The sequence below is a fragment of the Polyodon spathula genome, chromosome 36 (genome assembly GCF_017654505.1).
Source record: "Polyodon spathula isolate WHYD16114869_AA chromosome 36, ASM1765450v1, whole genome shotgun sequence".
Taxonomy (NCBI): Eukaryota; Metazoa; Chordata; class Actinopteri; order Acipenseriformes; family Polyodontidae; genus Polyodon; species Polyodon spathula.
In genome coordinates this window covers 3,501,153-3,528,819 of record NC_054569.1, presented here as the reverse complement: position 1 = coordinate 3,528,819, position 27,667 = coordinate 3,501,153, and the positions used below count along the sequence as shown (strand labels likewise).

Sequence of the window (27,667 nt, the reverse complement as noted above, 5' to 3'; positions counted from 1 at the left end):
AATTAAGACTGAAGCATTGCTGAACTTGTTAACCGTATCCTGGAACAGAATTCTGGAATACATGCACAGTGTGATTCCCAGAAGCAGGGGCTGCTCTTCACTTCTCATGTCCTGCCCTAGATACATTTAACAGAGACCAGATCACTATATCTGCTGCTTTGGACCAAGATTCCTTTTGTCTTGTAACACAAAAATAATAGCAATTACAATGGCATACTAAAAGAGAATGCAGTTAGGGATTTATATCATTAGCGTTTCCTTTATATGTAACACATTAGATTACAGGGGAAGGAACAGCCATGTAATTACGTTGTAATAACGATGTAACAACACAGGGTTCCTGTCTTGACACTGTTACTACATGTTATTCCATTGTAATTGCCTTTTTAACATCATGTTGTTGCCTGACAGTGTTGCATGGGAACATGGGGACAGTCCATTCATGTGTGTTTCACACTGTTTCCACCAGTACATTACCAGGAAGTAAGTGCATGCAGTTTGAGTAGTTACACAGTTATTACCATGGTATTGCATGATTCTTTATGCCTCGTACCCATATCCTGTTTTGTGTACTTCAGCAAAAACGTATGTTTTACACTTCTGCTATTGAAAAGCAGAATTTCTGTAGTTTGACCACTTGGGGGTGCGCAGCTGTTTTTTCTGCTATGGGTTTGGTATAGAGCTGTATCATTTACTTTACTTTTAGCGTATAGTCATGTAATATGAAGGTATTCTATTCTAGAGTTTTGAAAGCCCACCTGTTTTATATATTCATTATTTTCCTTTCTAGAAGGAGTGGGCGTGACCAAGCAGAGGTTCTGCACAATAGAGCTTGCTGATTGGCTGATGTTCCTGGAGATTTCCCCCTCCCAGGAGCTTGTGAATGAAAATGTGGTTGGCGGAATGCTGTTGGAAAACCATCCTGCAGATAGCTCTGTGTATAGAGGATTGACTTATCCTACATGATCTACTGATTGCAGATGGGACGTGTAAGCAATGATACTGAACAGGTAAGAAATTAAGAACGAATGACATTTACAGGCTCTAAACTTTAAGCTTTGCATTTACATATAGGGAGGAAAATCAGATCATCCCTTTCAAGTGCATTGGGAAAAAAAGCAAGGAAATCCGCATGTTGACATTCCACGTGTGATTTATTTAGCAGGGAGTTCTGGCTGTAGTTCCTTAACAGAGACCTGCACACATCGATATACCTGTACTATCTGGAAAGAAAATAGAACTGCAGGCAGCCCTTGTGTGTAAATAAAGAAAATAAACCCTTTTGTCTGATCTGATGATAATAAGTTGGGATACGAGAGGTCCAAGGTGTATCAAAACTCACGTAGGGTTCAGGTTTGATCAGAGTGGACAGCAGCTGTCAGTCGCAGTAAAAATGAACGGAAAACTTTTAGACGGGTCCTGCGATACAAACATAGAAATCCGAACACAGACCTCCTCAGTCCCTGTAATCTAAAATAGATCTGTTATACGTCAAGGCAGTTCACAGCGGTGCTAGGAACGTGTGATTAAATGCACGCTTGTGTGGTTGATTTATAATGGAAACCCCAGCATCCATTTCACTATATTCAAAGGCTCGAGTGAATATTCATGGGTAGTGATTACTCGTATTGTGCTCTTCCCATAAAGGGCTCTTGAGGCAGCTCTGTGCTGCTCTGCATCTTTAAACAGCTGTTTCTCCCGCTGGGGATAACCTCCTTATCTTGCAGCTCTTTCACTCTCAGGGAAAAAAAGGGATTCATGTGATACAGCCAACAGTGACACAATGCATCCAAAATAAAATAGAGATAGAACAATGGTGCAAGACCTGCGAAAACTGCCTTAGAGGAATGTAAACAAACCGGGGTGGCAAATGGGCTACCAGGAGTAGAGGGTAGAGAATTCAGAACTGAAACGTCTCTTAATTCATTTAGCAAGCAAAGACATATTATCGTCCAGTGAAACCCAGTACTGTAGGACACAAGCACTGTGTGTAACCAGCACTCCCAGTGGTCCTTTACAAACATATATACTGGAATATTGGAAAGCAGTGAATAGTCATAAGGAATGAACGCGATATTAAAGAGGTGTGAAACTAAACATTATGCAAACGTGCATTACAGAAAGTCCCTTTAAATCCCTTTAAGAAGCACATGGTAACCACTCTGTAAGGCAGGGAAAGAATATTATTTTGCCATGAACATGCGAGTGTGTGCGACCCGTGTCTGACGATTCTGTTCCTGCTGTATTAGAAAGGCTCAGGCAGACAGGGGCCTGCGCTGCCCTCTGCTGGGAATTTCAGCACATTGCACACTATGGTTTTACCAGTCTCTTACCTGTTGTTATTATTATTAGGATTATTAAGGCTAGTCAGTTTCATTTATAAAAGTATTCTGTCCATGATCGATATATATATATTCCTGCATGGAATTAGTGTTGGAAAAGTAATTAACTGTGTGATTATGTTGCGAGATGGAAGAAGCTGATCCCAGTCAATGCAATCTAATACCTTTGATTGGGGTCTTTTGTGTTCTATATTATGAGACCGGCCTGCACAAGCCTGCTAGGTATCTACCACACATACTGTTCTTACAAAGCATGGGCATGCGAGAGCCACACAAACATAGAGGCAGACTGTCATAGACATATTTCTAAGTGCAGACTGGCAGGCTGGCTCTGGGAGATATAGAGCCCGCGCTGGGCACAGTGTTTAATGTTAAATAGGCTTCCTTGCCTCAGTGTAATGTCTTATGTGCACGGGAAAACAGTGCACTTTTAAAACAAATATTTAATCCCTGCTTGAAACAGAAACCTTAATATTGGCGGTCCAGGGTTGAAAAGCACTGGTCTAATTCCTGTTAAAATAAATAAACTAATACAAACAAATACATGCCTTGGAAGCAATAGTAGACCCTGATACGTGATCCATCCACCTGAAGTGTATTTGTATGAGAGCGTGGTAGCCTCTAACACAAAGGGCTCACGACACTACATATCTATATCAATATCTGTACTGGTCTGTTTACTTGTCTGTATGTGTGTGTGTGAGAGACAGACACAGAGGAGAGAGAGAGATGTTGAAATATATTGCAGTGCAGGCACAGCATACTATATAGAAACACAGTGCAGGGAAGCAGAAAGGGACCTCGTTCACTTGATGAGCAGGAGCAGAGGATGTCTGGTGTCATGGCAACCAGCAGGGATTACTCCACCCTGACTTCATTCCTTCCAGTCGCTTTTATCAGCTTGATTAAAGCTGCTATAGAACCAGATCAGAGAGCCTTTTAAAGACCAGGCTAGGTGTGTGGGGGGGAATGGGGGGGGGGCACATCAGAACAGCAAGAGGCTGGAAAAGCGTCTGATAGCATTCTCTAAATATTACACAGTGATATTCAGTGCGGATCGGACATGTTGTTGAGAAGCTGGAAGGCACAGTATACCTGTTATATACACTTACACTGTATAGAGCAGGTGACGCTAGTCTCAACTGACTGAAAGGAATGATAGCCGATGACGATAATCTCCTTTGCTTCGTTTGTTAACATATTTTATTGTGTTCAGAACTTGTGATTCTTCCTGACCGTTAATTCAGGATGTGCAACTAATTCAAACACAAATGTGAACTGATGCCTGCTGACACCTGTGCTGTAGGTCTCTCTGATTACAGCTTGACCATTGGCGTGAGTTTGGGTTACAAAACACGATGGCTATAGATACTAGGAAGCAGCCACAGATGTTTTTAACATTGGGAATCGATTCATTATGCATACAGGTGTTCCCGTATTTTTATATATGTTTTAGACACAGAGAAAATCCTGGCAAGCTTTATCTATACATTTTATAAATGACTCTTTTTTTCCCAGCTTATCTGCAGCTCCCAGTCCTTCAGCATCTCTTTTCCTGTGCTTTCCCCCGTGGAGCGAAAGTAACGATGAAGAAAGTTCCTCCAGGACACGCCTGCTCAGTGTGCGGGCAGATTGCCAGCACAGCCGCAGCAGGGGCAGCATTCGAAGGGTTAATGGAAAGGGAGCAGACACGAGCTGTCCTCTCGTGAGCGCCCCCTCTCTTCTGAACTAGCCTGGGATGCCTGTGCTTTTGCTGTCAGATAAGCTGCCTCTTTCATGCTTAGTCAGTATACAGGTGCTGCCTGACACCAGTCAACCAGCTGTTTTAGAAACTCAGAAAGCTCAAGTAAAGACGTCCTTGCACTAGACCAGGCAGCTGTTTTGTGTTTTGATAGTGGCTATACTGAAACAGTAAGAAGATGCATTTAGCCATTTCCATTTTCAAGTGTAGTAAGCCCATGGGTGACAGTTATGGATGGTATGGTCGGTAAAGCCTGTTTCTACTCGTGTGTTCTTTGTTTGCAGCTATTTTTCTGTAGCCCTGTGCTTGAGGTGACCCTGCTTTAATATTAGTTATATGGGAGAAATGCCAATGTGTTGAATGGTTCACCATGGACAGACTGTCCTGTTCTCAGGCTGTTTGATTTGGAGGACCGCTTTTAAGCGGTTTTTTTGGAGGACTCTAGTTGACAACTGGGGATAAATCACAAACAAGAAGTTGTGTTGCAGTGAAGGTAGATATGTAATGTTTGTCTGTATCACCCGTCTTCTCACCTCAGCAGTGATTGGTTTTTCTGTACATTAAATCTATATGTTGTTTTATGGTTGGTTCATGAATTCTTCTGTGCTTCGGCAAAAAAGGCAGTTTTACTGATGATGCGACTGCAGGCACTTCCGTGGAAATGCTGAGTCATTAAAAAAAAAAAAAAAAATCAATTAAATCAAATAAAAAAAAATAAAAAAATTCTGGGGCCAGAGAAGTTTCAAACTGAGAAAGGACACACATGCACTTTTGTCTGTGTAAGGGGAACTTTTTGGAGCGGGTGGGAAGAGGACCAAATCAGCTTGGTTTGTCTAGTGGTCACAGATGTCTCTGGGCTGTGTCTGAATGCAAGGCTTGTGTGTTTGAATCCTGATCATGACAATGAAGACTGTTGTACTGCTGCTATCACCACATCTTCACCATGATGCCTGGAGGGGCTGAGATCCTGCAAGATCCCTTGTTCAGAAACTCCCCGAATAACTGCAATCTAAAAAACGAAAACGAAAAACTAAAAAATCAGAGAATGATACAGTGTTAGATATAGATCTACTTGAGATTGATCGTGTTCTGGAGGAAAGGCAACCTGGAGGGATTCGCTTTGTAAAGCATTTTCTTTAATTCAGCAGTGCGATCTCATTTTTATCTTGGGAACAGCATTATCTTTCCCAGATGTTCTTCTAAAATGTTCTTCTCTTCCTTTGCCAAGCTGTCTTCTGTTTTCAGAGCCCCTGACAGCGTAGGGTTGACTATGATGGAAAGGTTTGGTGCGCTGCGCTACCGTTATCTTCTTCAGGGTCAATAACCCTCTTTTCTCTCATTGTTATTGGCCATTATAGGACCGTTGTCATATTCAGGGGTCCTGAGTGAATATTTTTCATATTGGGATCGTACATTCATTCAAATCCAATGACAGAGTGATCGGGGAGAATCACACAGTTATTTTGATAGCGATGTAAGAACAGTGCAGCTTATTAGTCCAACATGATGGTTTGTAAAGTGACAGAGTGGATGTGATGTGAGATCAGTCAAGTAGTGTGCTTCTTCCATGGAGAACTGTAGACAGAACGTGTTACACAGCAAGCGCTGAGAGGTCTGGTGTGAGTCACTTTTTCATATTCAATGCCGCTGAGTAATAGTTCTTTATTGCCGGCTCTCATTTCAGAATTTTTTTTCAGATTCAGTGAGAGAGTGAGTGAATCGAACCGTGCCAAACTGCAATGCGTTCCTAAGCTGATACAGAGCTGTCAGCTATTAAATAACACCCTGTCTTTCCAAACACTTTACTTACATATACACAGAATAGTCCATGCATGTTCATGAAGTCCCTCGGTTATTTCACCCACAAGAAGAGCTGTAAACAGCCCTCTTGCCCTTTCGGGGGCTCAGCCGGGTTATTCTGCTATCCTCATTCGTGGGACAGTTACAGTACAGTATGGATGGCCATGCTGTATCCTGTATAGCTTTTAATGCAGCACATGGTTTTCACAGCTATGTATAGTGGGTGAGGAAGGTGTTCTGCACTACAGCACAGTGTGACTTTTCAGCTTCCAAGCTCCTTCAGAACGTACTCACCTGACTACAATAGAGGCTCTGGGGGACTCTTAAGAGTTGTCAAGTGGCTGTACTTTACTGCCTCAATTAAACGTCAAGACAGGATTGTTTTTTTTTTTTGCTGCTGTGTCAATTACAGGCAGACATAGTATTTTAATGGTGCTACCTGTAGTATATCGGTAATTGTCTTTAAGCTTTTGCAGAACCAGTAATTTGCAAGTGAAGTGGCCTCTTTACATGGTTTTGTATTCAAAGGCTTTGCAGTTGTGGTGTGATTTTGTAAAGATATAATTAGAGCTTATTAATCATTTAACATTGCGAGGTCCCCTTGATTTTCTTTCTTTGCGTTTTTGTTAAGAGCCACTTGATTTTCCTTGAAGTGGCTGCAGATTGCTGTACCTGGAGTCTGAGCGAGCAATGAGAGTAAACCAAGACCTTGCAGCTTGTATAGAAGCATGAGGAGCTGAGAATTAATAATCATAATGATAACAATCATAATGCGACTGTAATAACTGTAAATACCTGCATCCAAGGTGAGCCAAACCTCTTTAACACATTCACCTACAACAACAGCAATAATAACAATACTAATAATAATAGTATAGTATTCCCTCTACTACATAATTTGCATAGATGGAACTAATGTTGCTCAATCTACTGTGTGAGTTTTGAAAGGTAAACAGTATATATTCTATACATTACAAGTGAAAGCCAGTGTTTGACTCTTTAATCCTACTTCAGGGATCTACATCTCCATCAGATCCCCTTGATGGAATTGTACAGCATTATACTCTCTCTCTCTCTCTCTCTCTCTCTCTCTCTCTCTCTCTCTCTCTCTCTCTCTCTCTCTCTCTCTCTCTCTCTCTCTCTCTCTCTCTCTCTCTCTCTCTCTCTCTCTCTCTCTCTCTCTCTCTCTCTCTCTCTCTCTCTCTCTCTCTCTCTTGCTCTCTCTTTCTCTCTCTCTCTCTGTCTCTAGGAAGCTATTTTTTGTATTTTTTGTATTTATTTTTTTTACTGGAGGGGTAACTCAGTTCCAGCCACAATTGAGAGTATCTCACCTAATTAACAATAATTCTAATGTAAAGCTAATCATCTTTTCACCCGCCAAACCTTAACAACGGGTGTTACCAAGCTACTGAACCCTGGAGACAAAGCCTGCCCTCGTTCTGTTAGGGTTCGACGCCTGATGCATTAGAACTGTCTTCAGCCTATTTTAAGGTCAGTGCTGCACGAGGTGGGTAACTCTGTGAAAAGGGTTCTCTCATGACTGACCCTGCGCCCTACGTGGCACTGCTTTTACTAGGTGAGCCACCAGGGGGAGCCCTCCTGTGAAACATTTTCTAACAAGCATCACCCTGCTTGTCCCATAGGGGGCGACTGGTGCTCTAAAAGCCTATGGCTCAGATCAACCTAAACCCACAGGCGCCTGTTCTTACCACAAGGCATTTCATTGTCACTAATGCCAGGTATGTGTAGCGAGAACAATGAACTAAAACAAGGGCAAGTCCACCACACAATGTTCAGCAGGCACCCCAGGAGCCAGGCTGGAAGTGGCTGCTGGTGGTTCAGCTATCTGTTTGAATGCCAGGGCCTAATTACGGTTATTTATTGAAAACCCTTTAAAATACCAACGCAATCCAGTTTAATAAGAGTAACTGCTAGCTTATGTGTGCGGCAGTTTGAAAACGCACCCAAAAGCTGAGCAGAAGGCATTTTTTCATTAAAACAATAGGAAAATAATTCAAGCACAAGTCAGAATTCTGCTTTGAAGGAGCAAGCGGCTTTTTAAATTTTTTTAATTTTTTTTTATTTGGGTTATTATTATTTGAAGTTTGGCACTGTTTTCGGAAGGGAGAATTCTAGGAATTTGTAAAGCAGGATTCAAACCCAGGCATGGCTGGTGAATGAGTCTCCAGCCTCCAGTCCACTTACCCCTTCAGAATGTGGCATTTCTGCCCCCCCCCCCCCAGTCTGGCATACTCAGCAGAAGGAACGGATTGCACTTTCCCCTAGCACACCTCAGCGAGCTGCAGCCGCTGAAAGCTTGCTTGCATGTCGCCCTGCAATATAGTCGTGTCACCAGCTGAAGCAGGGATTAGCCAGGGATGCTGCGGTACCTTTAAAGCTCTGAAAAGAGGCAGCCCTGCGTTTCCTCTGTAATCAAGATTTGAATTGCATTTTGTCAGGGCCTGCATTGGCAGGCGATTTCCAGTTGGCTGACAGGACACACGCTTGCAGTAGTTATATATAAATGCATGTAAGGCATGGGAAAAAATGAACATCTTTATTTAATGCTTCTTTTACGACAGCTATGTGTCCTACTGTGGAGTGTGTAATAGGGTCTGGTGATATTAAGAAGGCACTGGAAGGGTCCGTTTGGATTGGTTCAACCACCTATTATTGGCTCTTCTGGGAGTACTCTTTAAAAGCACTGTTCACAATACTGCTCAGAAAATCCAGCTGGGGCTTATCCGAGGATACCCGAGTAAACCCTTCAGGCAGTCGGACAAACGTTTTATCTTACACCTTCCTCAATGCCACAGCACAAGCGTTGAGCTCATTAATCACTTCCTCTGGTTAATAACAGGTTTATATTCGTCTGTCTTTCAGAAGCTGCGAGTGAAGCAACGTTCCCCCTGTTCATGTACTGCACACGTGGTAGGTCTTTATTCTTTTCATGTTCCATTGTGTTGCTGGGTGTGCAGGTGGCTCGAACGATGAAGCCTGGGCCACTTCTCTCTGTGATATTCAGTATTCACACCGTTAATAACCTTATGGATATTCAAAAGTTTTACCCAAAATACCGTAATGAACCACTTACCTTTAAGAGGATTGTGCAACAAATTGAGCAGGTTTCAGAGGCTTTGCCACTTACACCCTATTCAACTCAAAGCAAAGAGCTTCCTCTAACGAAGAGTGATTTATTGCCGTATTTTGAGCACTTTCAAAAATAAACAGTGGATAGTTCAAGTCCTAACTGTAAGCAAAAAGCTTTGAAAGCTTTTAAATGGTTTACAGTCATTAGGAGGCACTTCATCGTGCTGTATCTTTAGAAATGCAAGCTTGCAGGGTTTAGGGCATGTAAATACTATAGCAAATTAGGCGTTGAAAGAATCATGTTGCACAATGTTTTAGCATATAGTCTGAAGCTCTTTTCCCTGTGCGCACATTCAGTGCTAAGGCATTTCTTTTGTTTACTTGCCTAAAGCTCTGTTAATATGTAAATGACATTCATACCACAATAGACGCAAATAAGGTATTGCCAGTGCATCATGAAAGCATGGTAAAGCACGGGTCTTGTTAACCACAGAAAGAGCACGATAAACACATATTATAAACATGGGAAGGGCGTAGTAGACCGTGAGATTACAGTGCACGTCTATCACGGTAAAATTGTATTTTGGGTTATCATGTGAGAGGCCCTTTATGATAGCTGCAAGGCCTACTTTCCATATCTCCAGGGTGTGGCGCAGTTAGCGTTGCGGGAAGGCTGGCCCCAAGTAACCCTCAATTCCATGCATCAACACTCAGCGGAATAACGGATGATCAACCAGCAATTTCCAAGCTTAAAACCGGGACGGTAATTTGATGTTTCCTGCTGAATTCCAGGCCAGACTATAACTAGTTGCCACACTGGCACACCACAGCGCCCACAGCAACTCTACCACTCAAAGAGAAAGCTCATGATGGGACTCTGAGTGTTCTCAGCCTGTCGCTCCACAAATATTCCCATATGGTAAGCCTTAAATAAACGTATTATTGTTTAACATGGGCATCACTACTGGTTTGGGGGTTATTTTTAAGTTCTGTGTTATAAAAAGCTTTTGTGCTGGATTGTCATGTGATGCCTTTCTGTCAGTCTAGCAAGTGATATGGGGAAGATGGGAGCCGTTTCTCATCTTCCCGGACCCTCTGTGAGTTTGACTGACAGAAAGGTAAATCTGTCTAGACAAGGAGATTCTTTTAATGGACCGGCTTGCGTCCCCAGTGTAGCTTAACTGTTTTCGTAGGAGTTGAATAAAATGTGAATTCATCCTCTGTGTTAGTACAAATCGTCCGCTGGACGTTTTTTATTTTATTTATTTTTTTGCATCATTTTTTACAGCCAGGTAGCATTATAAGATTGATAGCATCTGGAAGAGAATACTGCTAAAAAAAACAGTTTTGCCGCTTTGGAAGAAACACATAGTAAACACGTATTTTTATATGTAAACTTTATATAGGGTGCTACACTTGGTTAAAGAAATCTCTGTTTGCAAGCCATGCGTTCACACTATGAGCTAATGTAAGGCGTGTAATTCTGAGACTGATTTCTGGAGTGATGTGTTTTGTTTTGTGACACTTCAGGGTGCAGTAATTTACAGACATGCTTCAGTTGGGCTGAGGTTGTTAACGTTGGAGTTTGCTGGTAATTAACTACAGAGAACAGAAGCTTTTTTTTGTTGTTGGTCTGCCCGTAGGAAGCAGACACGCTTAATCTTGGAAATCCTTTAGTCCTGAAAGCCCTGGTGAAGAATTTGCTGCCTGGCACTTTTTCAAAAGCTATTGATTAAGTGGCACAGACCGTCTCACCTGTCATTAGCTGATGGGGAAACAGCCAATAGAAATGCAGAGGTTGAGAAGTGTACAGACCGTTCGATGCAGGCCCCTAGCCAATGAGCAGACAGCATTGTAATGAAGGGTGGAGTTGAGCAGAGAGAAACGGGACAGTGTTTCTGCAGGCAGGTACCAGATCTTTGTGATACTCTAACCGTACTCATTCCCTAAACTGCAGTTACCTTCATTTATTTCAACTGGGGTGGGGGGAAGAGTAATAAATCCTTTCAACAATAGAACAATAGGGAATGCACAAGGCAAAGAGAGGCAAAGCTTGTTTTCATGCACTGATTCTAATAGAGATACAATTTTATATAGGTTTGGGTGTAGAGCAAAATAATATTTATATTTGTATGAAAATTGAGCACAAATAAATGCATTATAGGCTCAGCAATTGGTAACTGACTTCTGTATCCACACATAAGAGAGCCAGCTAACGAACGTGATTAATTACTGTTTCCACACATCATATTGGCACTGACTGCTTGTTAAAACACAGCATCGAATTTCAGGGACTGTTTAAGTTCTCAGATGGTTCTCAATAAGCATTGTTTGATGAGTTTTAAAGACAATAAAACTGCCTTTAACTCCCAGCGAACCTGGTTCCATCGATTTGGTAACCACCGCTGTGGAAGAACACAAGAGCAGCAACTAAAAGGCTTGTTTTTCATCGACCTTCAGCGTCCTTTGTTTCAAAAACAATGCATGCTCGCTGCCCAGACCACACTAGACACTCCCTCTTTTATCTGGTCATTGGGGTGATGATAACAGACACAGATTCGCTGCCTTGTGTGTGTGGCTAGACGTTGGGACGGTAATAGAAACGGCAGAGGGGGTTAGCATTGGTCTTAAAAGCATTGCAATGGGAGTGGGGGGGGGGGGGGGGGTAGCTGTGGAGTCAAGGACTGTTCAGCTGTCATCGCTTGCAGGTTTAAATATAGTCGAGAATCATTGGAATTCCTTTGTGTGTGCTCGAGCAGATTTGTCACCCGCAGAGTAAGATAAGGTTGAACTAACATCCCATTTGCATCCTACAGGCTTTCTGTTTTAACTGTACTTTATACATAGTAGGGCTCTCAAAGAGATTGCAGGTATCCCAACAATTCTCTAAATCTCGTGCTCTTCCATTCGCTACATAGGCCCAGACATGCAGTTTTGAAAGAAGCACATGTGTTTTGAAGCAATATTTTATCGATCACGAGTCTGTCATTTTTTTGCATCACTAAACGGAGGGAGCAGACATTTGGTGAGGTTTTTTTTTTTTTTTTTTTTTTTACTCTGCGGTTTTGTTCCACTTGGTAGCTGTGAAAGCTAAATTCATGGCTGAATGAAAAACAATACAGACAGCGAGCGTGCCGCTTTCTCACCTTCACAAAACAACAGCACACGCCCCTCACTCTTGTGTCTTTTCTCAGCACACCCCCATATCCCATTGAAATAACAGGCGGCAGCAGCTCAGTGAATGCATGCAGTTGTGTGTCAACACCTCGTAGCTCAGACTCCCATCTTCCCGTGTACTTTCTCTCTTTCACTTGAACAAGGCATGTCTTCAGAAAAGCGAATGCTGGTGTGCGCAGTCATGGCTTCAACAAAAAAAAAAAAACACTAGTAACAATAATGGTTGCACAGCGTTGGAGTTTAGCACAGGTTATAGAACACCTAGAGTAAGGCATTCCTTCTCGAGGGGAGCGCTCAAACCTGGAGTCTCACGACATGAGCACTTTGGGATTCAAGCTTACAAACTGTACTCATCCCTGTGATGTAACCTTCCTTCCTGACAGAGGAACAAAACTGTGTTTTTCTCCATCTCAATCTGACTTCTACCTGCTTACATTTAAGAGACACTGCCGAGCCGCAATGCTGAAAGAATCTCTCAAGCCCTTAGTAATTATTAACCAAGTGGGGAAAGTGATGCTGGTAGTTTTACAATAATAGAGGCCAAGTTTACCTCTGCTAAGGAAATACTGCCACGTCTATCCTGACGTCTGTCCACGTCTGCCACGTCTATCAGCACCCTGCGTTTCTCATACTCCTGGCTGCCCAGCTTGTCTTGTCTTCTAAGCTGATCTATCACCTTGACCTTGATGCTGAGACTGGGTAGTGCGAATGTGTGAATCGAAGTCATGCTGGAACAGGAGACTCTTGTCTTCTAGTTTCCTGGCACTGTGCAGCTTCATGAACTCCAAGGCATCGTTCTTCTTCTTCTTCTTCTTCTTCTTCTTCTTCTTCTTCTTCTTCTTCTTCTTCTTCTTCTTCTTCTTCTTCTTCATGAAACCATTCATTGTTTCTCCAAAACACACAGTTCTCAGGGTGTCTTTGGAACTCATTCCTCCCATAGGAGAACAGTCAGACCACCCCTGGTTTCTTTCTCACCACTTCTGAACTCTTACACAGTCGGCAGTGTCGTCAATCCATGGATCTTAATCACAGGAAGAGACGGTCTTGTCCACACAAGCTTTGGCACTGTAATGACAGACTTTCTTTGTTGTAGATTTTATCAAAAGCCTTTTTGTATGTGCCATATGGCAGCTGAAACCGGTGGATCACGAGGTATGGCTGTCAGCGGATGGTAACAGATCAGCCCGGTATTTCAGCTCCCTCAAAGTTGCCGTGGTGTTGATGTTCACTTTGAATTAGTTGCTGCTTGCTCTTGGTGACCTTCAAGACCTCTCAGATCCTGGCCGATCCGTCCCAGTCCCAGCGCTCCATGCACAGACCACACATTGCACTTGAGATATTGGCAAACGTGAGTGTCTTGGCTGGGCTAGGAAGAGAATGACCCTCCTTCTTCAAGTTCACCACAGTTGTGTGCACTTTCTGGCTGGGAGGTTTACCACAAGGACACATGGCCCACCCCATCTGTTACCCGGCCCCAAAGCCACACTTCTGAAAGGCCCAGGTGCAAAAATGTGCAAAACCAGACTCCCAGCTATCGTCAGGCCACCACGACTAGGCTGGTAACTAACCACAGACTGAAGAGGTGCTGCTGCTGTCTGTATAGAATACAAAGACGAGACGTCACGAGATACATTGTACTGAACATATTACAGGGTAATGAGTAGAGAATGGGTGATTTCAAATAGAACAGCGTTGTCACATGTTGGTGTTCATATTCTGTCACACAGAATACCCAGTTGCAGTTGGGTACTTCATTGACCTCATTCTTCCACACTTTTTTTAAGTCGTACAAATTCTTTGCAAAATTATTTTTGCTGTGTTTGATTTAAAAATGCCTAGGCAAGCACAGCTGTCTGCCTATGTACTCACTCAGACACCAGTTACATGACAGTCTTCTGCTGTTAATGCCCACAACTAAAGGCTCAGCTGATCGGTTTCTTTAAATGGGTGTAGCGAGTCCTGCAAGAATAATGTCTAATCTCCTAGTTCAGCTGGTACACCAGTGTGTAACCGTTAACCTGTCCCCCTGCAACACCCATAATAAATGGAGTTAAGAAAGGTGGTATCAGTTAACTGTGATGTTGCACACACATGTAGTTCCTCTTTGGGCCTCAGTCAGGTAACAGACACTCTTTAATTCCCTTTAATAGCCTCACAAACAACAAACCTATCAGGTACAGATATTGTTTCCTTTAGTTTTGCTGGCAATGCACTGCTCTACACACAAGAGAGTGCTGGAACTAATCTAAAGACAGTTTGGCAGATCTAGTCTACATAACATGTGTCTATGGCAGGCAACTGGAGAAGAAGAGCGGCTGAACTCAGTCATAATGAAAAAATACTAATGACTGAAAACATTATGAAAAGGGGAGGGAAAACATCGTAATAATAATTTGAAAAAAAGTATTTGTAAAGCTGCCTGCTCTTGAAGCAAACTCTTCAAAAGCTTCCGTGGGTTTCCGTCAAACCGGTATGACGAGGCGATGTGTCAAGGTCATTGGAGTATGAGAGATGGGCTGAAGCACTCCTGAAGGGGACGCTCGCTGTTGTCTGCGTCACACTGAACTGAGCACAGTGGTTAGGCTTGTCAGTGTTGTTTTTATAAGAAGTGTAAATTAAAAATGTCTGCCTTGTTTACCTCCTCAGGTGTGACCTTCACGGCCCACACATTGAGAAAGGCTTGGGAAGACGTCACACTGGCCAGAGTTTAATGAAGGTAAGCAGAGGCTTGTTTTTTTCTTTCCCTCAGCATCACAAAGTTAGCTTTCAAAATGACAAACTCAGTCAGACCCCTTGCAGCCTCAGTGACGAATTCTACGTTTCTGTGAAATGCAGGATTAACACTTTGCTCTTTCTTCTCCGACACATTTAAAGTGACTGGTGGGGTCTTGGAAGCTTCTGTTTTATCACCTTACAATGAAAGCAGCTTTTGGTTACATTGTCTATTTTTTTCACTGTTCCGTTTATAATATTTGCTATGATTCCCAATGGTTATGGTTGTAATTAATGTATCTCTGTTACAGAACACCCAGAAAGGTTTACAAGAAACTCAGCTTATATTTTTAAACCTATTGCCGACTCTTTTGAAATTTTGACTCACACAGCTTGGATCAACTGGGCGATGCATTTCTCAGCAGGAGAAAAATAAACGACTTCTAAAGACTGCAGTGTTTCCAGATCACGCTCCCACCTGGAACAATGCCGGCTTTCTGATCCCGCAGTACCTCACTCATTTCAGTCACCGCGTCAGCATTGTTGCAGGAGGGAGCATGAACTGGATACACCGAAACCTGACCAATGCTCCCGAGTAAAAGCTAAAAAGAACGTAACATGTTTCTTGTAAACACTGCAGGTGGGTTCTGTCGCAGTTCAAAGTGCTTTTTCCAGTGGCAGATCACTAGATGGCGCTGGATCGTACTTCTATAATGATATTTTGGTTGATCTAGCCTAGGTTACGTACATCTGTGGCAGACAGTTAGACTTGGAGAGCAGCTCCTCAGGGAAAGCATCTTAACAGAAATAAAATTAAAAAAAAAAATAAACAGTATCTGTGTAATTGAAATAAGAGCCGCGAAGCCGAAGTTACTTGCTCCTGTATGTATGAGCCCTTTAGCAATCTGAGATGCTTTCTCTGCACTGTAACTTGGATAACCCTTTTTGGCTGGAGCTCTCTCTGTGTAATCCTTGTTTAAACTCGTGGGGTGCGAGAAGGGGTCTGCATTTTGAAAGCTGAGATTTTTTTGCTTTGACTGATTTTGCTGTCAAAGGGAGAGTGCGGTTTTGGTCAAATAATTGCAATTTATCAAGTAAACGTGTAAGAATCAAACCAAATGCAAATACATGTTTTAACCAGTGTTTATATCTTCTTTGTATGCAAGATCATGTCAGGCAGACTGAAACAGGAATTTGAGAGAGCTTTAAGATTTTAGTTAGATCCATCATAGGGTAATTGCCTCTGCTTTGAATCTGATTGGCTGAGAGGGCCAGTAACATTAGACCCTTGCCTGGAAATGGTATTTAAATAAATATAATAATGATGGTATGTATCATGGTATGATTTTTTATGTTATTGTTATGTTTCCACACATATATTTTCTTAATTTATTTTTTTTTTCACTTTCCGTGGAGTATTTTTTTATAAACTCTTGGACAAAACTGCAAATACTAAAAACCCATCTGGAAGGAATTGGAATATGCTTTATTATATTTTAAACACGGCTCAATTTAGCCTCTCAGGTGGGCTGCAACATATTTAACATTTATATTTTCTTTTCCAAAAACACTGTCTCTTTCCGTCCTTCTTTGACTCGGCTGTCTGGTTTAGGGATCTTCAAATTCCATTTACATTTTTCTCAGTTCTCTTAGCGTTTCATGATTTTTAAACATGTTGCCACCTGTTCTTTTGTCTCTTTCAGTTTACAGTGAGAAAGGAGCAAGCGGTGACTGCAAACACAGAAAATGTACAGTAAATGACTTCTGTATATAATCCGAGTCAGGCTATCACAATTAACAGTGATAGTGCAGTTTCTGTAATTCTGTTTGTATGGTTATACTATGCATTTACCATAGTTTACCTTGGTTTGCCATGTTAGTGGCAGACTCTGTAATATATCTTTCTTTCTTTCTTTCTTTCTTTCTTTCTTTCTTTCTTTCTTTCTTTCTTTCTTTCTTTCTTTCTTTTAGTATAATATGATAATAAAAAGACCGGTTCGTTATATAATTTCCATTTTCACCTGTCTAATATCCTATCCTGTGTGCTCTCGATCCTGAGATTATTTGCCTGGCCAAAATCCCTTTATATCTTTTTTTCAGTAAGTGTTGGTTCAGTTTGAAGCCAGATGAACGCGCTGTCTGTTATAGCGTGTCCTAAGCAGCTCCCTGCGCTTGGCAGGTCAAGCCAAGCAGCCAGCCAGTCAGACAGGCTAGGAAGCATTCCCAGCAGCGACATTTCATAGAGAGCTGTTTCTAAAATGGCAGCTCTATCCAGGCAAGCTCTGGGTGAGGGCTGTGCTGTCGATGCCAGTCCCACAGGACCCCAAGCCTCGCACCCCCTTGTTGCCACGGTTTCCACAGAGAAAGGGGATTTGAGAAGATGCCTGTAACCAGAGTAACTTTTAGAAACAAATGCAGGGTCACTTATTTCAGCAAATTCAATGGCATACCCTGACTGTTATGACCTCGACTTCAACTCACAAAGAGACCGGGAGACAGCCGGCTATCCCACAGGCTGATGTGCTTTCAAAACAAACAAAAAAAAACCCAGAGTCATAACCAAACAGCCCACTGCACCTCAATGGGTCTGATTCAAATGGCGTCACACAATGGCAGAAAACATTGGTCAACAAACCCCCCCTTCTTCTCTCCCATACCCAGCTGCCACAAAGTTTACCGGATGAATGAAGAGATAGCTAATTAAAGTCTTTCTTTCTTTCTTTCTTTCTTTCTTTCTTTCTTTCTTTCTTTCTTTCTTTCTTTCTTTCTTTCTTTCTTTCTTTCTTTCTTTCTTTCTTTTCTTCCCTGAAAGTCAAATCGGTTTGAAACTGACTTAGTATTCATAGCATGTTTTAATAACACTTCTTACAAACTAAACATTACTGCAACTGAAACGTTGAACATTTCGAGTACAGCTGGGTGGCTTGTAGTCGTCAACACTCTTCATCTAAATTGTTAAAACCTGTGAGGTACTTTATTTTTTATATTCTCAGTGGTGTTCAGCAATGGCGTTATGAATCTGTCTTTTTGATGTCCCTTACGTAAATAACGACGAGTGACACATGTACAGGAAAGTGAGGTACAGTAACTTCAGTGTCACTTCTGACACAAGCTGCCTTGTCACCCCCAGGCATAAAATCAATTGCTGTTCATCCCTGTCTGCCTGCCTATTGCAACCCAGAGTTAAGCTGATGTAAGTGTAACAGCATATTGGAAAAATGCTGTCTTCTGTATTTAATGAGGTAAGAGGGGTTCCTAGGGGAAGCAGAGGAATATAGGTCGGTATTTCTGCAGCTTCTAAAACCCAGGGATAACACAGACATCTGTATGAAACTCTGGGGACAGCGTTAAGACAAGGTTAGTGGATTATGGGCATGTCCTGAAAATGCATCCGGGTCGTTTGAGTTGAAAAATCACATATTCGTTTAAAAGCAGGCAGCGTGCTGTTAATCGTGCTCAATGCATCTAGTACACGTGAAAGCCTGATCTCCTAACTCACCGTATATCATGGTTTCAAATGAAAATACAGGCTTGCTATAACATAGGTTTCTTTCCACACCAGGTAAAGGCAGGTTTAGAGAAATGTGATGATGCAGTATTGGAGGTACAGAACCCAGCGCCGCTCCGAGTGATTTCAAACACCATACAAAGGTAAGGGGATGTGGCAGAGCAAAGCTCTGCCCTTTTTAAATTGGCAGGGATGGGGTTAATTTCCTCTACCTGCCTGGGTTTATTATGGTCAGGTGGCTGGGGTTGATTAGTTGATTAGGTTAATTAACGATCAATCAGCGCCCAGCCACCTGACATAAAAGGAGGCCTCTGCTTCTCATTTGGGAGGAGGGAGTTGGGGAAGCAGGTTGGTAGTTTTTGGTTTGTGTGTATTTTTGAGATTTGTGAATCCAGTGAAGGCATTGCCCAGCCTGGAAACCTTTATTTTGTACATTTTGCTTTGTGTCTTTCTTTTTGTGTTTAAATCCCTTTATTTTGCCCTTGTGCACTTTTATTTTGTGTTATTTATAATAAAATTAGTATTTTTTTGAACTGCAGACTGTCTCTGGGCCTCTATCCACTCACCAGTCTGCCACAGGGGAATTGAAAGAAAACAAATACAAGGGTCTTTAAGCAAACTGGACATGAGGATGGGATAAAGTATATCTTTATTACACGCTGAGCTGCTATGAAATGTAGCTGCCTTAATTGCATCTCACAGCATTACACGTTTCCCATGCATCGGTTATTATTGTTTGTTAACCTAATCTGAATCTCGTCTCGTCAAGCAGAGAGCAGCACGAATCGGCTAACTGACTAGCCATTTCATTTTGACTGTACAATTAGTGTTGCTAATCAACCCCAGAAACGCTCTTCTCCCTCGATGTGTTCCCCTAGACCTCGTGCCTGTCATAAATTCTGCAACCCACGTTGAAACAAACATATTGTTAATTGAGAAATAAAATGCGTAAAAGGGAGATGCCGGAAGATGTGTTTTGCATATTTTAGATAACACATTGATAGCTGGCTACACCCTACACACAGTTCTTTAAATGTCACTTCAAATTCTGTCATGTCCTACTATTAAATACAACAGAAAATATATAAAATGTATAAATCATGCTATATTAACAATGGGTTTTCTGTCACGTTTGCCAATACATTTCAACCAGTTTGTTCAAATATTAAAATATTTGTCCCAGTAATAAACTGTCCCCACCCTGTATAGCAGCCACGTAACGTTCACTAAACCTGACGAGTGTATCTGTGTACGGAATGCATTTGGCAAAGTGTGTGAACGCACAGGAAAAGCCATAGATGCAGAAACCTAAAACAGCCGCAGTTGAAACAGAAATCACAGGCTGCTTAGCTTAACACACACTCCGACGAGGCGTGCTGGGGAGCAAGTCTGGAATGAATCGGAACCGAAGGAACTCAGCTGGATTCTTCCAGCTGGGTCCTTAAATCGAAACAGTCAAACCACGGATCAGTTACTTAATTACTTCCTTTAATTATAGAAAGAATCTGAGGTGGCCTTGCTATGAGACGGCTCTTTCCCTTTGCCATGCTTGTGCATGCTGTAAGCTAACACTGTACTGCTGGCTCTTCCAATCTCAGCGCTGTGCAGCTGCCACAGTTTACTGCCGTCGTGGACCAAGTTCACCCGTCAATGCTGTGTTGGGACCCTGATGGTGATAGCTTCTAAGACGATAAGGCTGTGTTCCAGAATTGTGCATAAAGGGTTTGAGGCCAGCACACTCCCCGGATCTCAATGCAATTAAGCATGCTTGGGATGAACCATTTGTCATCACCGTCCTCTGTCTACCTTTTTGTACCGATTGTGCGAAATATTAATGACTGAAGGGATTTGCATCCCGCTAAACACCTGCCTGCACCTTGTAGAGTCGATGCCACTCTGTGTGTGATCTGGGCAAACGGGATAAAGCGGCCAGCCAGTGTCTCCGCTGTGACAGATCTGTTTTCTTCAGGCTGATGAATGCCGTGGTTCCGTGGGGGGAGAGTGCATTCACTAGGCAGGGTTTGAATTGGAAATGTTTCCGTCCGCCAGGAGCTCCACAGAAGCAGCATTTACATTGCAAGGTTACAGTCTTGCTATGCTACTCGGTGAAACGTTGTGTCACAAACAAAATTCACAAAATGATTCAGCCCGGAGGGGAGTGATGGAGCTCACCCTTTTGTCCACAAGAGATATGTAGCTTTGGTTCTGCAGGGGTTATTGAAGAGCCCAGTGTTGACTGGCTGAGATAGGTGGCCAGTTGTCATGCCACTGTTTTCAATTGACTTTGCATTTGAAGTGAATTCTGGGAAATGACTCAGATGCGATTTTTTAAAACAAGCGATGTCAGCTGTGCCAATATTAAGAATAAAGCATGGTAGAAAGTCAATGCGGAATGGGGTTGGCATGTAGCCCACGAAAACTCTGATTGGCTGAAAGCACCTCAGCAGTCTTTGACACGAAAATGATCTCTGGACAAAGGCCGCTAACCAGTCCAGGGTTGTGGTTTGTTTTATCTGGGCTTTGGGAAAAAAAAAAAAAACATAGCTTTAATTTGTACATGAAGAAGCTTTTATTACACCGACTCTATGAAGTTCTAAACAGCAGCCTGAATGTTCTTTAAACAGTTTTTGTAAAAATAGAACTGTGTATTACTGTGTAATTGAGTAGAATCAACGAGTAATCACAGTTGAAATTGGAAATATAACACCAGCTTGGCACGTATGGTCTTTTATAATCATTAAGACGTTCAGAAGAGGATATGCTTTCTACAGTGTAATGGTAACATGAGCATAGTTATCAGTGTTTAGCTTGGATTCATTTTTTTAAACATTGCTAGCAGGGCCGTAGCCAGCCATGAAAAATCACAGAGGCACAGCGGGTCTAAATAGGTTCTCATACACATGCCAAACCCTTTGGACGTTTCAATAAAAGTTCAGTATTAAATATGTCATCAGACTCTTTTAGATGTTTGTCCTTTTTATTGTCTTAATGAAAGGTATCCCCTTTTTTTTTTTTTTTTATTGTTTGAAGCGTTGGCGCTAACCTTGGAAAAGAGTCCACCTTAAAAAACACAGAGCAGCTAGTTATCATAGAACTGGGCCCCCTGCTTGCTCCTGAGAGCTGAAAGCGGATCGCACAAAGAGCTGCTTGGCTCAGCACTTTTCCAGCTTGTTTAAATTGGCCGGGTCTTAAAGATTCCTCTAACGCTGTACCTGAGCCAACGAAAATGGAGCACTGATATGCTGCGATTGGATGCTCTCTCTTCTGATAGCTCCGTGCAGCGCAGGGTCAGGTGATGAAAGCAGGAGATGTTTTTGAAAGCGCGCTTCGATTAAAACTTGAAGACCCTGAGTAATAGGGAAGGCTCATCTACAGGTCACAATTAAGAGAACAGACGTGTTTGTTCTCCTGGGCTAGCGAGCCCAATCAGGCTGCCCTTACATCACATACAAAGCATTCACAACATAAAGGGCAGATTGCATAGTGGGTTTATTCATTGGCCTGGCCTCTAGGGATGAGAACTGCAGAGTCTAGTGTTAGCTTTGATTTAGAAGAACTGAAAAAAAAAAAACACATAAAGAAATCTATTTAAAAAAAAAAAAAGTTCAGAGAATCCTTTCCAAGGTTTTTTTTTTAATTATTGTGTTGTTTTTTTAAATGTGCATTTTCCAGACGATTGGACGAGAGTCTGCTCTGGAAAGCACAGGTCATTAATACATGCTAATAGAGGGCCCAGTTCAATACTCTTTAAGGTCTAACTGAAGAAAAGCCACTTTTTTTGTAATGAAATCAGGTTCATGAAACCATAATTTTTCAGAGAGTTTATTGGGTCCCCCCCCCCCTCATTTTTCAAACCAATACAAAACAGTAAACAGAAGGTTGAAATGTTAGTTTACTTGACTGCATTTCTGATTTTGTCATATTGTGCTTTAGAAGGGATTCTCCTTCATAAGGTCTTTCTACTGGGGATATAAAAATTGGACATGCGTGTGTAGAAATAGAGTGCAGATTACAGTGTTCAAATATTTGAAAGACCTGTCAGTCTAATGTTCTGATCCAGAGTAGAGAGACAATCGAGTCACAAAAATAAACTAATTCTTGCGCAGACCACAGAGGCATCAATGAAGATCCCAAATATGTATTTATTTATTTATTTTTTTTGAAATAGTAGGGGAAAAAGCCAAAGGCCAATTAATATTATGGGTAACAGGTTTGTTTTTAAATTAATATTTAGAAAAATGAGGGTATGCCCCACATAATAGATTATGAAAATAGGTGTCTCCTCTGTCTGATTATTTATATAGGCGTGGTTTATTTATTGTCTGTAGCCAATGTAGCTCATTGTCAGGAAATATTTTTTGCACTGGGGAGATTGTGTGTCCGCCCGCCCGTCCGCCCGTGCATGTATAGTCCAAACTGATCTATCGTTTGAATGAAATGCATGCTGATATGAGCAGTACAAACCTATTTTATATAATTTGTTTTGTTTTTCAGGGGTTCACAAAAAACCCCAATAAATCACTTTTGAGCATTTTATAATTTAGAGCTGATGTGAGTTCTTTACTGAAATATCGTGAAATCAGTTATGTGTGCAGCGAGTTGCAGGGGCTTTGCTACTCAATGCATTCATTTTCAGTGCATTCATTTTCAATGCATTCATTTTCAGTGCATTCATTTTCAGTGCATTCATTTTCAGTGCATTCATTTTCAATGCATTCATTTTCAGTGCATTCATTTTCAATGCATTCATTTTCAGTGCATTCATTTTCAGTGCATTCATTTTCAGTGCATTCATTTTCAGTGCATTCATTTTCAATGCATTCATTTTCAGTGGAGTCTTTGCTTCTGAACAGCAACAGACCAAATGGTACAAGTTTCATTTTTCTCCTTTCTAATAAGATTCTTAATTCTTAAAATCTCTGGTCCTCAGATTTCCTGGCCCACTCTGAGCTGCAATGGAGCATCCAGATTTAATTTGGACACTCTGCCTTTCTTCAGTCTTTGCTGTGGTTTGGACAAAAAACTCCACATCAGGGAAGAATAGTTGAAAAAATGATTGTTGGTTGGAACAGTTTGGCCAGCAGTGAAACAACGTAATAGTTTATGCATTTTATATGTGTCTGTGTGTATGTGTGCGAGTTAAACTGCATATACTGTACTAACCTTAAACCTGCCTCCTTATTTATAAGCAGACTTAGGATGTCTAGACCTAAGCAGTTGTCTAGTCTAGCTCAAGGCAAGTTCAGTATAGAGCGAAAATGGTATTGACTCCACTTGGAATGTTTGAAAAAAACAAAAAACAGAAATATAAGAAATTAAAATGTCATTTGCAGCACCATATTTAACTACCAGCACAGAGAAGTACATTTTCCCCGTCACACATACCCTGGCAAGTAAGGAGTGAGGATACCAAACAATCCGGCAGTATTATATTGAAAACATTTTAATGAACCATTCAACCCATTCAACTGCTCAGCCACAAAATAGCGTTTCATCAGGAAATGATTCATTCGATAGAAGCGATTGGCTTCTTCCCCTTCCGTCGAGAGGAAAAGGATGTCACCGCTGGGTGGCAACTTTCAAACAGTTAATACATCCATTATCAAATTAATCATTCCCATTTAATACAGTCATTTTCAAATGAGTCATTCCCATTTAAAACAGTCATTTTCAAATGAGTAATTCCCATTTGTTCTGAGAGGGCCGTCCAGTCACTGTCTAGGCCTGCTCTGATGATTTTCCACAGCAGCGTGGCTGGGCCGGGTTCACCTCAGTGAGAGAGAGAGAGAGAGAGAGAGAGAGAGAGGGTACTGTGGAGAATGCAGGAAAGCTCATGCTGGTTTCCAGCGCATTTTACAGCGTGTTTCCTCTTCCTGTCATTCTGAATACAGCCAGGCTTCCTCGCAGCGGGGCGACTTGCTTTTGTACTAGAATGCTGTAATTAACTTGTGCCAAACTGACTTCTGGGCTGCGTTTATTTGCGACTTATATTCACCCTTATTATATTTCCCATAATAAAAAAAGCATAGCAAAATATAATAAAGCATAGTATGGTAAAACATAGGTAAGCACTGTAAAACCTATGAATAAACATGACAAATCAGAGTAAACTGGTAAGTGTATAATCATGGGAAAGCAAGGCAAAACTGCGGTGGTAAAGTGTGGTGAAGGCGTTACAGTAGCGTTTCTGCTGGGTTCACCTTAATTGACATGGTGAAGTTCACACACGTAAGCAGGATAAATCTGCTCTCTCGGTTATCTAAAAGTAACTGCAGCTAACTAAACTTAACTTACCATTTCAACAGCCGCATAGCTCTTATAATTCCGTTTTGAAAGAACTCAGTACAGCAAATGCGTTTTGATATTAGAAATACGAAAAGAAACCTAATAAATTCAGTGACTTTTTAACTTCTTTCATGCGTCATTAAGACATTGAGAAAGACTTCCATTCGAAAAGTTTGCTGTTGTAAATGTTACTTTTCACTTAGTATGGCTACATTTAGCACCAGAGTGTTTATTGGTTGTGGAGGACATCTCTTTATTTTAAAACCTGAAACTATATTAAAGAAAGTTCTGAGTTTGCAAAGGAAACCTTGCACTGCCCAGGTCATGTCATGTCATCAGAGTCTTCCAGGTCAAAGCATGCCTGGCTGAAAGCGTGCCTGTCAATATAGAAAGCAGATGGGTTGAATTCTCATCGACCAATCCTGCTGAGTGACCTGAAAACCGGTTCACAGTATGAGCAGAGGCGAGCTTATCCTGTCGTCAGCTTGTTTAGGAAAGAAACGGATATTTGCTTACGAATACAGAACTTGACTTTGATTGTGCTTTTAATAAAAGAAACAAGCTTTTACTGCCTAGCCCATGCGGTGACATTTCCACTAACTCTGGTCTTTCTCAAACTTTTTTCCTAAAGACACTGCTGGAAAGGAGCATCAACATTCTCTCTCTCTCTCTCTCTCTCTCTCTCTCTCTCTCTCTCTCTCTCTCTCTCTCTCTCTCTCTCTGCTCTTTGCTCATACCACCAAGTGTGCACTGCTATAAAGACCAGATACCCAGGGTAGATCATCCATGTCTTTTTTTCCCCACACAGAGAGGTTGTGCAGCACCTCGTCACTATACTACCTAGTTGTATTTCAAACCGTGATTCCTAGTTAATGCCTGTTTGTTAAGCTTGTATTACCCGAGGGGCTCACCAGGTAAAGGCACTGCATGGTGTGTAGGGTGAGTCGTACAGTCAAGGGAGAACCAGACGTTATTTTAGGAAGCCTGGAAAACCGAACAGAATGTTTTCCAGGAAGAGAACTCTGTAATGAAGCAACCAATCAGCATGTGGGCCTAAAACTGACAGCCAATAAGCAAGAGAACTGTTCCAAGGTTCTGCCCCCAAACTAGAATGGCTTTACAGCTGGTTAATTGACTCAAAAGAAAACAAACCAGATACAACTGAGAGATGTTTAATGCAGGGGATTGGAAGAAGTCTGGTTTCTTATTAGAATTATAATTGGGGGTTTGCCTTTCCAAATAGTAGTCGTTTTTGTTGGTTAATTTTTATTTTGTTAGAAGAATTAATGTACTGGCAAACTTACAGAATAGACAGCGGAATATTCCTTTGTTCTAGAACTCATGAATGCTGACTAATCTGTCACTAATTTTACTCTAATTTGACTCCACTGCTTAGCAGCTGCCTCTTTGTGGTCGAGAAGCAGTGTGTAGAGTGATCAGAGGAAAACAGTTGTCACTTTTCTTTAATTCATGTAATCAAACTGGGCTGTATTCACACACGTTTTGTATTACCTCAGTAAACCTCAGAGAGAAATCGGTTTCCAAAACTAATTTCTGAGATGACCTTTTTTTCATACCGCAGTGGATAAGCCAGTGACCACCATTCAATTGCAGATTCTGAGGTAAAACTGTAAGGAAGCTAAGCAGTCAGTTGCCAGATGCCTCCATCAGTGTTGCAACTTGTGGTGGTACCTTTGTACATTGGGTAGCTCCTGCTATTCTTAATGATTAAAGAACAGTATTCATAACAGGTTGGCCTCGCATTTCTTAGAAGGCCAATGCGTATGTACCCGTTTACTATCTTTGGCAAGCTCAGAAGCTCACTTTCTTTGTGCTTCCCTGCTGCTTTCACGTGTGTGAGCTCACTCTCGCTCACACTCACACAGGCGCACAAGCTGGTGTGAGTGATTCTGAGCAAGCCACACTCCCAGAGGCACCCTCCGGGAACACGAATCAGCCAGCAGCCCTGAAACTGGAATCTGGAACTTCACATCAGCTCAGATGAATGCAAGAAGCCCCAATCAGGAATAAATGATTCATTATTTAGAAGAGAGTCGTCTTTTTTTTTCTGGACAGAGGCAGCAGTGAGGGTCCCAAAGGCATGTCAAGTATCCTGAGCTAACCTCTGGCTCAATTCCATTCAAGACGTAAGTAAAGTAAACTAGTTTAAGCGTCTATTTAGTGGCCATGAATCAGTGTGCGGGTATCTGCACTCTGCAGACAGTCTGGACTGAGAGACTCAGTATGCGATTATTTTTACTTCTGCAGCTATTGTCAAGAATAGCTGCGCGAGATTTACACATGCTCATCTGTCAAAGCAATTTAAAGATACAGTGCCCTGTTTTAAGCAGCCCCCTATTTTGTAAAGTCTGTTTATTTTGTTCCTACACAGATGCCATCTGAGGTGCAGGCTGCATATTAAAACAGTAACTTTGAACCTACTATTGTGGGGAACATTTAACAGGAGTAGTGGTCAGCCTCGCTGTGCTTCAGAAGAAACAGCACAGATAAAGCAGGCTTGTGTCATCATCCCAATTAAACGATAGGCGGTTGTGACGAGCTTAGTCGCGCTTTTTTGATTCTTAATGAAAAAAAGAATGAAGTCAAATCACATTATGATTAAATGTTAAGCACATCATTGAAATGTTTTTTAATTGTTATTTTTTATTCCTAAACAAAATGAATTGCACCTGCGACGGTGACACAACAACTCTCTTTGCAAGAGCAGCCTGAGTTCAGTGTGGTTTACTCAATTTACGCAAGTCACAGTGTAATCACGAACTCGCTGTACTGTGCTGCGCACCCCCGGGGGTCTCACCTGGAAAGAGCGCGACCGTGTGGTGAGCAGGGCGTCATACAGTCGGGAGAGTGCAGGTTTTGGTTGGGGGGTGGGGTTAGAGAGGCACATTCACAGCGACTGCGGGCCCTACTGGCACCCAGTGAGCTGAAATCAAACGCACCCTATTCTCAGTTAAAACCCAGTTAAATAAATAGCTACAGATAAATAAACAT

General features: G+C 41.8%; 1 long non-coding RNA gene across 3 annotated transcripts in view; it reads left to right on the top strand.

Annotated features, from left to right (window-relative positions):
- Positions 1-772: 772 nt before the first annotated feature.
- The window catches only part of LOC121304027, a 64,230-nt gene continuing 37,335 nt past the window's right edge, over positions 773-27,667 (top strand). Inside the window, exons 1-4 of one of the 3 annotated variants that reach the window (XR_005947903.1) lie at positions 773-1,010; positions 8,767-8,814; positions 14,797-14,866; positions 18,425-18,513. This is a non-coding gene — a long non-coding RNA (uncharacterized LOC121304027). Of the gene's footprint in view, positions 1,011-8,499; positions 8,815-14,796; positions 14,867-17,733; positions 18,056-18,424; positions 18,514-27,667 lie in introns of those variants that run through there. The other 2 variants (XR_005947902.1, XR_005947904.1) reach the window with 2 other exon arrangements.